The sequence below is a fragment of the Simochromis diagramma genome, unplaced genomic scaffold (assembly GCF_900408965.1).
Source record: "Simochromis diagramma unplaced genomic scaffold, fSimDia1.1 OVJJ01000761.1, whole genome shotgun sequence".
NCBI lineage: Eukaryota > Metazoa > Chordata > Actinopteri > Cichliformes > Cichlidae > Simochromis > Simochromis diagramma.
The window spans coordinates 461,675-474,801 of record NW_024387069.1 but is presented as its reverse complement, the minus strand read 5'-3'; the positions used below and the strand labels follow the sequence as shown (position 1 = coordinate 474,801).

Below are 13,127 nucleotides of genomic sequence, written 5' to 3'. Positions count from 1 at the left end.
GACAGTTACATATTCTTATCAACAGCTCACACTCCAAAAATATTAATTTACAGCTTTATGAAATGGAAAACAAATAATTAAAAAGAAAAATCCTCATGTTTCATGTAATTTGACCAAAACACTCACCGGAAACATCAATAGTTATGGGTTGGACCTACTTTGCTTACAGCAGTGCTATAAGTCTTCATAGCATCGATTCAACAAGATGCTGGAAACATTCTTTAGAGATTCTGGTCCATACTGAAGTTACAGCAACATCCATGATGTTAATCTCCTGTTCAATCATAACCCCAAGATGCTCTATTAGACTGAGATCGGTTGACAGCGAAGGTCATTTGAGTACACCGATTTCATTGTTGTGCTCAAGAAACAGTTTGCCATGATTTTTGTGTGAATATGGTGTATATGTTTATATATGCAACTGCAAAGTAACTCAGAGAACAACACTACTTTAATTAAGAGAAACTTTATATAAGTATTAAACATCAGATGGTGTTTCTCCGTGAAATAACACCAACATTTCAAAGAACTCTAGCTGATTACAGTATCAAATCATCTGTTGGTGTGTGGGAAGTTTTGATTTAAAAAAAAGGCATTATGTGAAGATGTTGCAGGATAATAAAGAAACATGGTGCTCTGAGATCTTAGTTTGTATCAGATCAAAAGTGTAAAACCTGTGATAACTTTCAGATAATAAAGAGATTCTAGTTATTAGAGATGAGAGAGAACAAAGGGGCTGGGTTGAAAAGAAAGGAAGGGGGTAGATGAAGGAAATGTTTGTGCACAGAGAGAATCAGATAGTAAGATTGAGTGTCTGAGACGAGGAAGGAGAATAAGGTTGAGAGCGGAAAATCAACAGCAGACGAATGGGAAGAGAAATAAAAAGTAACAAAAAGGATGAGGAAGCCTTATGGAAAGATGAGCTCAGAGACTCCTTGCAGTCATGGGAACTGTCTGAACAAAGTAGAAAAAGAGAACATATACACAGTGTCACCGGACCGAGTGGCGTGAACCGAAACTGGACACAGGCGCAGAAACCCAGAACAGAGACAGCATTTAACAATATTGTATTGGTTAGGCTTAGACTTTGGAAATGTGGCAAGGACAAAAGCAATGAAACATAGAGCCTGGTGTGGCATGTTCTGGGTAACGCAGAACTGGAAGGAAAGTTGCCGGTTTGAGCCCCAGCTCGGACAGTCTCGGTCGTTGTGTCCTTGTGCAAGACACTTCACCTACCGCCTACTGGTGATGGCCAGAGGGGCCGATGGCGCGATATGGCAGCCTCGCCTCTGTCAGTCTGCCCCTGGGCAGCTGTGGCGACAACTGTAGCTGCCTCCACCAGTGTATGAATGTGAGAGTGAATGAATAGTGGTATTGTAAAGCGCTTTTAGGGGTCCCGAAAAGCGCTATATAAATGCAATCCATTATTATTATTATTATTATTATTATTATTATTATTATTAGAGAGAGGGAACGGGGCCTGAGATGCAGACTGGAACTGGGCAGTAAGCAGTCACATTACAGGAGGAGAAACAGAGCGATGACAGGGGGGCGACGGGGATCCAGGGTGAGCTGAGTGGCGTGGAGAGGCTGACCTGAGATCCGTAGGTTCCAGATGGAGTGTGATGGCAGGAGGGCAGGCAGGCGAGGCACACAGAGTGATTTCCAGAATGGTGGCTTGGTATCCTGAGTCCGAGAGTAGAGCGTGAGCCAAGGTGAATCCAGAAACTGCAGGAACTGGAGGAGGTGGCCCTGCCCAGGGGCGGATCCCAGGTATGTTCAGGAGCCTCACGGAAATCCCAGCCACCCACCGCGGACCATGACACACAGCTACATTTATGAAAGGTTATACACACGTGTCATGTAACCAGTGGCGGTCCTAGCCTTTTTGGCGCCCCGGGCGAACACTCCCTCTGGTGCCCCCCCACACACACACATAAAACATATTAAGGATTGTACATTAACATAAAACTGTTGCCGGAACCAGACTAAATTTTACCAGAGACACACACACATATGAAGAGAGAAAGAGTATGCGTTGTATGCAAACGACTACCAAACAGCCATCATAATTCGTCATACAATGAGAACAGGACAAATCAACAATTGACAATGACTAATTGTGTGGATGCCCTCAAGGCATCCACACTATAGTGTTCCTGTTTCTCTTTATTCTTTATTATTATTCTTCTAGTTGCTTCCGTACACTTTTTGGACTTCAACTACTTCCTCAGTTCTCAGCCGATTTTCTCAGTTCAAACTCTAAACTGTTCTGCTCTTTCTGCTAATTCCAGCTATGACTTTTGGTGTTTATTACTATTATACTTTTTAAAATATTACACTTTTTTCCTTTAATTTGTCCCATTGAAATGAATGGGAAACTTCCACAATTCTGCTAAAACTTTCTTGTCTTTGAAACTTAACTACTGCTTCATACTTTCACCTAGAAACTCCATTCAAACTTTAAAACGTTCTCAAATGATTGGGCTATTCCTGTATGATCCAGCTTTTTCAGATCTTCTACCGTTTCAATCTTATCTCTCTTTAAGTCTTCAGTTGCAAAATGGTGATTTTTCAGAAAATACATGCGTTGCTATGGTTGCTATGCAATTAACTCCCACTGCACACTCGTCCGTTCTGAATTTTCTCTTCATGTCTGAACAACTCCTTGCTACTCGCTCAATTTCCACTCAACTTCCACAAATTATACATCAAAACGTAGGTATTTTTGCTGGCTTTCAGGAAATGTCACTATCATTGTTGTGGGATTTATAGAATTTTGGCAAATCTCCTCAGATCAACACATGGTCAGAAAACTCTCCATATAAAGTCAATGGAGAGTTTGTTCAAAATCACCGCTGGATTTCTCTAATGAGAGGCATTTTCAAATTGTCATATCTCCTTAACGAAGCAAAGTTAAGACATGAGGCTTGTCCCCGTATATCTTCAGACACTCCTGACGCTCACAATTCAAGAATTTCTTTCTCACCTATTACCGTTCTGAAATGAGTTGGACTTGTTTGAGGGTAGGAAATTTGTCCTTCGCTCAGATTTCATCAGATTTCAAACTGTGGAAATGAACCACTTTTTTCTCTCGTCATATCTTTTTGATGGATTTCCACAGAGCCCTGAAAATTTCCATGACTGTTCACCAAAGCCTGCTGTCTCTTACGGTGAAAGAATGATTTTGATGCTCCATATAGATTTAGAGTTATCAAAGGTTGTTTGAGCACAAGTCAAGGCAGTTTTTACTTCGCCTCTACTCAGTTACAGTGTATTACAAGTCATATATCTTTAATAATTTATGTTTTATCTCTGAATTATGAAGACCTGAAGATTCCCCCATCTCTTCTGAATAAAACGATGTCTGAATGACCGTTCTAGCCTCTACGGTTAGGAAATTATGGCCATTTGTTCGAGGGGAGTCCTGAATGTCAGAAATACACTGAAGAAAACTCACACCTCTCTCTGTGTCTGCGTGTGTAAGGGCTGACTACTGCAGGTGCAGCTAATTTAACTGACCTACATATACCAAGCACAGACTCTCCACAGCTCCTGTTCCCTTTACTCTCTGTGTATGTGTGTCTGTGTATCAATATTTCTCCTATGTTTAAGTATTACTCCTCAATCATAGTATTTCTGCTAAAGCAAAGTACTTCTACTACATTGTAGTACTTCTGCTAAATCATAGTATTTTTGCAAAATCATGGTATTTGTGCAAAATCATGGTTTTGAGGCCAAATCCTAATATTTCTGTTATTTTATAATATATGTGCTGAATATATTATATGTGCCAAATCATAGTATTTATCACAAATTATAGTATTTATGCCAAATTACAGTATTTCTGCTAAAAAGCAGAAATAGTCCTTTTTAGCAGGAACTTCTGCCAAAAGACAGTATTTATGTTAAAACATAGTATTTCTGCTAAATCAGAGTATTCCTGCCAAATCATAGTATTTGTACTGAAACATTGTACTTCTGCCCAATCATAGTATTTGTACTAAATGATAGTACTTGTGCCAAATCATAGTATTTGTGCCAAAGCATCGTATTTGTATGGAGTCATAGTATTTCTTCTAAATCATGGTATTTCAATCAAATCTCAGTAGTTGTTGTTAAAACGCAGTATTATTGCCAAATCATAGTATTTGTACCCAATCATAGTATTTTTGCCAAATCGTGATATTTTTGCCCAATTAATAATTCTGTTATGTTATAGTATTACTACTAAGTCGTAGAATATCTGTTATGTTATAGAGTATCTGCGGAATATAGTATGTGTGCCAAATCGTAGTATTTATACCAAATCACAGTATTTCTGCTAAAACATAGTATTTCTGCCATATTGTGGTATTTGTGCAAGAACATTGAATTGTTAAGTTATAGTATTACTACTAAGTCATAGTATTTCTGCGTTGTTATACTATTTGTGCTAAAACGTAGTATCTCTGCCAAGTCATAGAATTACTGCAATTTCATAGTTTTTTTTAGGAAATCTGTTATGTTATAGTATTACTACTCAGTCATAGTATTTCTGCCAAATCATAGTATTTGTGTGAATTTGTATAGCTGTAATATCACTGTGTTATGTAGTGGCTTAGTAGGGGCTGTTTACAGTGTAAATAGGTCATCTCTTGTGTTGGAGTGCCCTCTTGTGGCGCCTTTTGGGTAGTGCCTTAGTAAACTCCAAAAATGAAGCCGTTTCTTCTCTCGTCATATCTCCGCGACAGAGATACAAAGAGCTATGTAAATCGCAGTCAAAGTACACCAAAGTCCGCTGATTCACCCAGTGCAAGAATTATGCTTCTATCCCACCTAGTTTTTGAGTTACACGACGTTTTGTAACTCCAAAAAACGGCGTTTTTCACCGCTCACCGCGATCAAATTCTGACTGCTGATCACCCTGGTTTTTAAGGCGCCCCGCCCCCTTTTCAGGTGGCGCGATTGATAATGACACGGCTCTTCAGACCAAAGGTCCTGGGTTCGATTCCACCTTGGTCAACATGTTTTTTTTTAACTACAAATTTATACACTATCACAGACCGGTAATTCATATTGATAATTTATTACATTTCTGCAAAGTTTTATGATTTTACCAGCTTTTCTAATATGGACCTCAGATTCTTGTTAACAGTCTGTGGCAGAAATACATACAAGTACACAGCCTGATGAAGCAGACAGAAGCAGTACCTCTGATTGGTTCAGCATTTTCACCTCTTATCAGCACAAATCTCACCCTCTTCTGCTGTTTTCACCTCTTTTCTGCTAATTTGAGCTTCTGCTCCACAGTGCACTCAGCCTCTTCTGCTGTTTTCATTAGAATTTTAAGCTTTTCCACCTTTTTTCAGTTATGTGAGAACCAGTTTGGCTCAATGAGTAGCTGAAAAATATCAGCCTCTTCTGCTGTTGTAGCAGGATTTCAGAGTTCAGCTTTTTCACTTGTTTTAAGCACAAATTTAAGTTTCTTTACCTCATTTCACAACAAAGTTCTTCCTCTTCACCTCTTTTCTGCTATTTTTAGCTTCTGCTCCACAGTGCACATTTTCCCTCTCATCATATCTTTGCTTGTGACCAGAACTCATTTGGTTCAGAGCGTAGGGCAGCTGCCGTGAGACCTGGTGGCAGAGGTTCGAATCCTACCTGTGACAGTTGCTACACATGTTCCCTGCTTGCATGCGCTCTGCTTTCTTGACACTCTCCAGTGTGTCATTACACATACAGTCATCTTGAGCAAGCACTTCTGCTTCTAAACCTCTTTTCAGCTCATCTTTTTGCTTCTTTACCTCTTTTCAGCAGAACTTCTTCTGATTCACCTCTTTTCTGCTAAATGTTTAGCCTTTTCACCTCTTATTAGCACAATTCTAAGCAGCTTCTGCTAATTTCACCAGCATTGTCAGTCTCTCCACCTCTTCTTTGTGAGAATGACTGTGGCGCAGTGAGATGAGAACCTCCCTTGAGTACCAGAAGTGCCAGGTTCGAATCCCGCTCAGGGCAATATTTTTTTGGTTTTTTTTTCCACTTTTTCAGCTTTTTTCAGCAGACATCCTCAGCGTTAAGGCATCCACACAGCATTTTCGCAGGAAATGCAAATTTTTCTAGTTCTTTATTATTCTTCAAGTTGCTCCGTTTTTTGCCGTTTTTTGTCCGCTTACTACTCCTTCAGTTTTTGTGCTATTTTCTCAGTTCAAATCTCTAAAAATTCTGCTCTTTCTGCTCTTTCCTGCTATGACTTTTGGTGCTCATAACTTCTATACTTTTTGAGATATTGATTTTTCTTTTCAATATTTTTTGCTCTTTTCTGCATATTATCAGTGGCCTCACTGATTTTCCTTGCCGGCTTGACCTGTGTTTTAGCTCAGTGAGATGAGCGTCCGTTCTCAGACTGGGAGGCCGGGGTTCAAATCCCGCTTATGGCAACATTTCTTTCAGTCAACAGTTACACTTTTTTAAGTCTTTTTAACACAAATTTAAGCTTTTTCACCCCTTTTGAGGACAATTTTCAGTTTTTTCACCACTTTTCAGCACAAATACCAGCTTTTCAGCTGTTTTTAGTAAAAACCTCTTTTCAGCAGAATTTTGCTCATTGAACTCTTTTCAGCACAAATTCTTCTGATTGAACTCTTCTCAGAAAAGTTTTTCAGTTTTTTCTGCTATTTTCAGCAAAAACCTCTTTTCAGGAGAATTCTGCTCATTCAACTCTTTTCAGTAGAAATTCTGCTGATTGAACTCTTTTCAGTAGAAATTCTGCTGATTAAACTCTTTTCAGTAGAAATTCTGCTGATTAAACTCTTTTCAGTAGAAATTCTGCTGATTAAACTCTTTTCAGTAGAAATTGTGCTGATTGAACTCTTTTCAGCAGAATTTTCACCTCTCTTCTGCCCAAATTCTGCTTATTCACCTCTTCTGAAACATTTAAGCCTTTTCACCTCTTATTAGCACAATTCTCCGCCTCTTCTGCTCATTTCAGCCCAATTGTCAATCTCTCCACCTCTTCTTTGTGAGAATGACATTGGCTCAGTGAGCTAAATAGCTGCCCTTAGACCAGGAGGGCCAGGTTCGAATCCTGCTCAGGGCAACATTTTTTTTTCAACTTTTTCAGCTTTTTTCTGCAGACATCTTCAGCGTTAAGGCATCCACACAGCATTTTCGCAGGAAATGCAAATTTTTCTAGTTGTGTGGATGCCGGAAGGCATCCACACTATTGTGATCCTGTTTCTCTTTATTGTGTGGATGCCTGGAAGGCATCCACACTATAGTGTTCCTGTTTCTCTTTATTCTATATTATTATTATTCTTCAAGTTGCTCCGTTTTTGCCGTTTTTTGTCCGCTTACTACTCCTTCAGTTTTTGTGCTATTTTCTCAGTTCAAATCTCTAAAAATTCTGCTCTTTCTGCTCTTTCCTGCTATGACTTTTGGTGCTCATAACTTCTATACTTTTTGAGATATTGATTTTTCTTTTCAATATTTTTTGCCCTTTTTTGCATATTATCAGTGGCCTCACTGATTTTCCTTGCCGGCTTGACCTGTGTTTTAGCTCAGTGAGATGAGCGTCCGTTCTCAGACTGGGAGGCCGGGGTTCAAATCCCGCTTATGGCAACATTTCTTTCAGTCAACAGTTACACTTTTTTAAGTCTTTTTAACACAAATTTAAGCTTTTTCACCCCTTTTGAGGACAATTTTCAGTTTTTTTCACCACTTTTCAGCACAAATACCAGCTTTTCAGCTGTTTTTAGTAAAAACCTCTTTTCAGCAGAATTTTGCTCATTGAACTCTTTTCAGCACAAATTCTTCTGATTGAGCTCTTCTCAGAAAAGTTTTTCAGTTTTTTCTGCTATTTTCAGCAAAAACCTCTTTTCAGGAGAATTCTGCTCATTCAACTCTTTTCAGTAGAAATTCTGCTGATTAAACTCTTTTCAGTAGAAATTGTGCTGATTGAACTCTTTTCAGTAGAAATTCTGCTGATTGAACTCTTTTCAGTAGAAATTCTGCTGATTAAACTCTTTTCAGTAGAAATTCTGCTGATTAAACTCTTTTCAGTAGAAATTGTGCTGATTGAACTCTTTTCAGCAGAATTTTCACCTCTCTTCTGCCCAAATTCTGCTTATTCACCTCTTCTGAAACATTTAAGCCTTTTCACCTCTTATTAGCACAATTCTCCGCCTCTTCTGCTCATTTCAGCCCAATTGTCAATCTCTCCACCTCTTCTTTGTGAGAATGACATTGGCTCAGTGAGTTAAATAGCTGCCCTTAGACCAGAAGGGCCAGGTTCGAATCCTGCTCAGGGCAACATTTTTTTTTTCAACTTTTTCAGCTTTTTTCTGCAGACATCTTCAGCGTTAAGGCATCCACACAGCATTTTCGCAGGAAATGCAAATTTTTCTAGTTCTTTATTATTCTTCAAGTTGCTCCGTTTTTTGCCGTTTTTTGTCCGCTTACTACTCCTTCAGTTTTTGTGCTATTTTCTCAGTTCAAATCTCTAAAAATTCTGCTCTTTCTGCTCTTTCCTGCTATGACTTTTGGTGCTCATAACTTCTATACTTTTTGAGATATTGATTTTTCTTTTCAATATTTTTTGCCCTTTTTTGCATATTATCAGTGGCCTCACTGATTTTCCTTGCCGGCTTGACCTGTGTTTTAGCTCAGTGAGATGAGCGTCCGTTCTCAGACTGGGAGGCCGGGGTTCAAATCCCGCTTATGGCAACATTTCTTTCAGTCAACAGTTACACTTTCTTAAGTCTTTTTAACACAAATTTAAGCTTTTTCACCCCTTTTCAGGACAATTTTCAGTTTTTTCACCACTTTTCAGCACAAATCCCAGCTTTTTCAGCTGTTTTCAGCAAAAACCTCTTTTCAGCAGAATTCTACTCATTCAACTCTTTTCAGCAGAAATTCTAATCATTCAACTCTTTTCAGCAAAATTTTCAGTTTTTTCTGCTGTTTTCAGAAAAAAACTCTTTTCAGCAAAATTCTGCTGATTGAACTCTTTTCAGAAGAAATTCTGCTGATTAAACTCTTTTCAACAAAATTTTCAGTTTTTTCTGCCGTTTTCAGAAAAAACCTCTTCTCAGCAAAATTCTGCTGATTGAACTCTTTTCAGAAGAAATTCTGCTGATTGAACTCTTTTCAGCAAAATATTCAGTTTTCACCTCTTTTCTGCCCAAATTCTGCTTATTCACCTCTTCTGTAAGATTTTCAACCTTTCCACCTCTTATCAGCACAATTCTCAGCAGCTTCTATGTCATCTCTTGTGTTGGAGTGCCCTCTTGTGGCGCCTTTTGGGTAGCGCCTTCTCAGCACAATACTCAGCCTCTTCTGCTCATTTCAGCACAATTGTCAGTCTCTCCACCTCTTCTTTGTGAGAAAGACTGTGGCGCAGTGAGATATGTACCTGCCTTGAGTACCAGAAGGACCAGGTTCGAATCCTGCTCAGGGCAACATTTTTTTGCTTTTTTTTTTCAACTTTTTCAGCTTTTTTCAGCAGACATCTTCAGCCCTTAAGGCATCCACACAGCATTTTCGCAGGAAATGCAAATTTTTCTAGTGAAGTATTGAGTTCCTCTTGGGATCTTTTTGGCACTTAACTACTTCCACAATTTTCAGCCGATTTTCACCGTTCAAATTTTAAACTATTCTGCTATTTCTGCTAATTCCTGCTATGTCTTTTGGTATTTTCTGCTATTATACTTTTTAAAATATTAAGCTTAATTTGTCCCATTCAAATGAAATTCTCAGTCTCTTCTGCTCATTTCATCACAATTGTCAATCTCTCCACCTCTTCCTTGTGAGAAAGAGTTTGGCCCAGTGAGTTGAGAACCTGCCTTGAGTACCAGAAGGGCCAGGTTCGAATCCTGCTCAGGGCAACATTTTTTTCAGTTTTTTTTTTCAACTTTCTCAGCTTTTTTCAGCAGACATCTTCAGCGTAAAGGCATCCACACAGCATTTTCGCAGGAAATGCAAATTTTTCTAGTTATTCTTCAAGTTGCTCCGTTTTTTGCCGTTTTTTGTCCGCTAACTACTCCCTCAGTTTTTGTGCTATTTTCTCAGTTCAAATCTTAAAAAATTCTGCTCTTTCTGCTCTTTCCTGCTATGACTTTTGGTGCTCATAACTTCTATACTTTTTGAGATATTGATTTTTCTTTTCAATATTTTTTGCCCTTTTTTGCATATTATCAGTGGCCTCACTGATTTTCCTTGCCGGCTTGACCTGTGTTTTAGCTCAGTGAGATGAGCGTCCGTTCTCAGACTGGGAGGCCGGGGTTCAAATCCCGCTTATGGCAACATTTCTTTCAGTCAACAGTTAAACTTTTTTAACTCTTTTCAACACAAATTTAAGCTTTTACACCCCTTTTCAGCAAAATTTTCAGTTTTTTCACCACTTTTCAGCACAAATACCAGCTTTTTCACCACTTTTCAGCACAAATCCCAGCTTTTTCAGATGTTTTCAGCAAAAACCTCTTTTCAGCAGAATTCTACTCATTCAACTCTTTTCAGCAGAAATTCTAATCATTCAACTCTTTTCAGCAAAATTTTCAGTTTTTTCTGCTGTTTTCAGAAAAAAACTCTTTTCAGCAAAATTCTGCTGATTGAACTCTTTTCAGAAGAAATTCTGCTGATTAAACTCTTTTCAACAAAATTTTCAGTTTTTTCTGCCGTTTTCAGAAAAAACCTCTTCTCAGCAAAATTCTGCTGATTGAACTCTTTTAAGAAGAAATTCTGCTGATTGAACTCTTTTCAGCAATATATTCAGTTTTTTCTGCTGTTTTCAGAAAAAACCTCTTCTCAGCAAAATTCTGCTGATTGAACTCTTTTCATCAAAATATTCAGTTTTCACCTCTTTTCTGCCCAAATTCTACTTATTCACCTCTTCTGTAAAATTTTCAACCTTTCCACCTCTTATCAGCACAATTCTCAGCAGCTTCTATGTCATCTCTTGTGTTGGAGTGCCCTCTTGTGGCGCCTTTTGGGTAGCGCCTTCTCAGCACAATACTCAGCCTCTTCTGCTCATTTCAGCACAATTGTCAGTCTCTCCACCTCTTCTTTGTGAGAAAGAGTGTGGCGCAGTGAGGTATGTACCTGCCTTGAGTACCAGAAGGGCCAGGTTCGAATCCTGCTTAGGGCAACATTTTTTTGCTTTTTTTTTTCAACTTTTTCAGCTTTTTTCAGCAGACATCTTCAGCCCTTAAGGCATCCACACAGCATTTTCGCAGGAAATGCAAATTTTTCTAGTTAATCCTTGGCTTTCGGCCCTGCCAGATAAATCTGGAGATCCATTTGTCCCACTCAATAAATTGGTAATCGCTCACTTCTATTGGCAAGTTTCTAAAAAGATAAAGCAGTCTGGGGAGTGTGGAGATCAGGGAAATTATTTTACTGCTCTTGTCCAGATTAATAATATAATCTACAGTATTGATATTGCATTCAGATGTTTAAACAGTGTGTGTCCTTCAGAAAGACTAAAGCCACAGGTTGACAGGAAATTGCAGGTTTGCAGAGTGTGCCTTTTGCAGAACTGAAACCGAAAGCAGTCTAAGTGCAGGTTATTTTGAGGACTATATGTAAGGATGAGCCTCGGTTCTGGTGAAAAGTCAGAAGTGCAACGGGTGAGATGAGAGAGCATTTGAGGACGACACATACACACACACTCAGTTAGAGAGAATCATTTATAGGTGAGAGGTGACACAGAGTGCCACATAAGGTCGTGAAATATCATGTTTGCTTGTAATTGTGGGCTTGCAGAAGTGCTCGCTCACTGCAAAAACATTGTCTGCGGTTTTGGAGAAGCGGGTTGACAGGAAACATCTGCTATGAAGACAGAGACAATGTTCTTTTTAAACTGTGTTAAAAGTCATTGTGGTTTTGATCTGACCTATGTATGAGATGGATCTGACGTTGAGGGGGCGTCATTAAATTTAAGCCCTGATGGTATAAAATATCTGTTTATGCTTTGATTAAGTCGGAGATCAGCCCTGTCTGCGAACGGAACTGGTCTTCCCACGCGTGTATTTCATTAAAATCAATTGTTTGAACAAGCTCTTGGACCATGGTTGTTTGTACTCTCCTTCCTCAATTTTTGAACCTTAACAGGAGCGTGTTCATCTTGATTGCGGTTACCCGGGAGCTGAGGGGACCAGATTCCATCTGTGCAAATCAGCTTTTATACTTGCAGATATCGGCTCGTCGTTTGCCTGAAAGAGCCCCGAGAGGTCCGCAGTCAAATATATTCCCAGGTACTTAATTTTCTCATTATCCCAATTTACTTTAAATTTCCTACGTAAAGCTGCAGAAGCTGTATAATTTAAAGTCATCACCTGTGTTTTTGAAATATTGACCTTATAACCAGATAACTTCCCCAAATCACTTAAAGTAGACATCAACTCACTAAAAGACCTCTCTGGCTCCTCCAGGCAGACCAGTACATCATCGGCAAACATTACCACTTTATATTCAACTCCTGACAGCGCAACACCCCTAATGTTATGATTTTGTCTAATCGCTTGGCCTAATGTTTCTATGAATAAATCAAAGAGAAGTGGCGAGATTGCACAACCCTGCCTACAGCCACGTTCCAGAGCAAAGGGCTTGGAGAGATCACCATTCACCTTAATACGGGCTGAGGGTCGAGCATACAGACCTTGGATTACTCTAATAAACTTGTCTTGAAAGCCAAACTTCCCCAGAACCTTATACAGAAATCAGTCCAGTTTTCCATGTGGGAACAGAGTTTACACTGGAATCTGCCTTTGACGGCTTTTTTAGAGCAAATATGAATTCAGCAGTATGACTGACACACAATACAAAACAATAACTACACAACACACTAACTACAGCCTCCAAACACGCTAAACGTCACTAATGTCTCAAATATGAAAACTCGCTCTCTCTCTTTCTTTCGTTCGCCCGCTTTCCGTTGCAGGTGTCACTCCTAAAAACTTCCCCTTCTCCCTAAACAACCAAATGTCACATGTTGCCTTATCATTTTTTTTTGATTGGCTGACATGGTAAACTCTAACACCAATAGGGAAGGGGTGTTTTTTCTCTTTCTTTTTTCACTCGCAAAGGGAGAGTGTTTGCTAGCGCTGTCTGTAGAAAACGCCGTTTTTACCGTTCTTCCCGCTGTAAACGCC

At 39.2% G+C, this 13,127-nt stretch overlaps 1 long non-coding RNA gene across 1 annotated transcript; it reads right to left on the bottom strand.

Moving 5' to 3' along the window:
* Nucleotides 1-9,098: 9,098 nt before the first annotated feature.
* Nucleotides 9,099-9,977, bottom strand: LOC120742163. The gene is made up of 2 exons (XR_005697797.1): nt 9,776-9,977; nt 9,099-9,349 (listed from the first exon to the last, which is right to left on the bottom strand). It is a non-coding gene; the product is annotated as an uncharacterized LOC120742163 (long non-coding RNA).
* Between the last annotated feature and the right edge of the window lie 3,150 nt (nt 9,978-13,127).